The sequence below is a fragment of the Cryptotermes secundus genome, unplaced genomic scaffold (assembly GCF_002891405.2).
Source record: "Cryptotermes secundus unplaced genomic scaffold, Csec_1.0 scaffold1705, whole genome shotgun sequence".
Lineage (NCBI taxonomy): Eukaryota > Metazoa > Arthropoda > Insecta > Blattodea > Kalotermitidae > Cryptotermes > Cryptotermes secundus.
Genome location: NW_019718639.1, coordinates 1,828,231 through 1,828,790, shown reverse-complemented (window position 1 = coordinate 1,828,790; position 560 = coordinate 1,828,231). Strand labels below are relative to the sequence as shown.

Sequence of the window (560 nt, the reverse complement as noted above, 5' to 3'; positions counted from 1 at the left end):
ATATATATATATATATATATATATAGTCCACATACTGACAGCATCGCTTAGTAAACAATAAATAAATACTCAGAATTACTGGACTTTAGGACTTTTAATTAATTAATTCGCTTAGTGGGGGGTGGAGTCCAGCTGGGTCCACTCAGCACGGTGGCCACTGCTTGGCCTATTGTAGCCTGCCTAGCGTGATTGTGATGATGGAGAATTTTGGTGGAATGAAGATTGGCAGGGGAAATGGAAGTATTTGGAGAAAACCCNCATTCTATTTAGTGACATGGATAAGTATACATGGAGCTCTACCTCCACTTCTTAATATTTCTTTATGGAGTGTTGCTTAATTAAGCACAGGGACCACTTTTCCAATTGTTTTGTTTGCTTGATGATGCTTTCCAGAGTGATACCGACAAAAACAGTTATGCTCTGCTTACCTATCCTGGTTGAGTTTTTCCTTGTTTTTTTTCTGTACCCCCAGACAAATACTGGGGTAGTAATTTTCCTTAACCTAACCTTCCACATTCCTACCAGTTCCTCATTCATTAATCATCCTACCATGCACCAAT

General features: G+C 39.0%; 1 protein-coding gene across 2 annotated transcripts in view; it reads left to right on the top strand.

Annotated features, from left to right (window-relative positions):
* The window catches only part of LOC111863877, a 14,132-nt gene that overhangs the window by 8,498 nt on the left and 5,074 nt on the right, over positions 1-560 (top strand). The gene's annotated exons all lie outside the window — the stretch shown is intronic.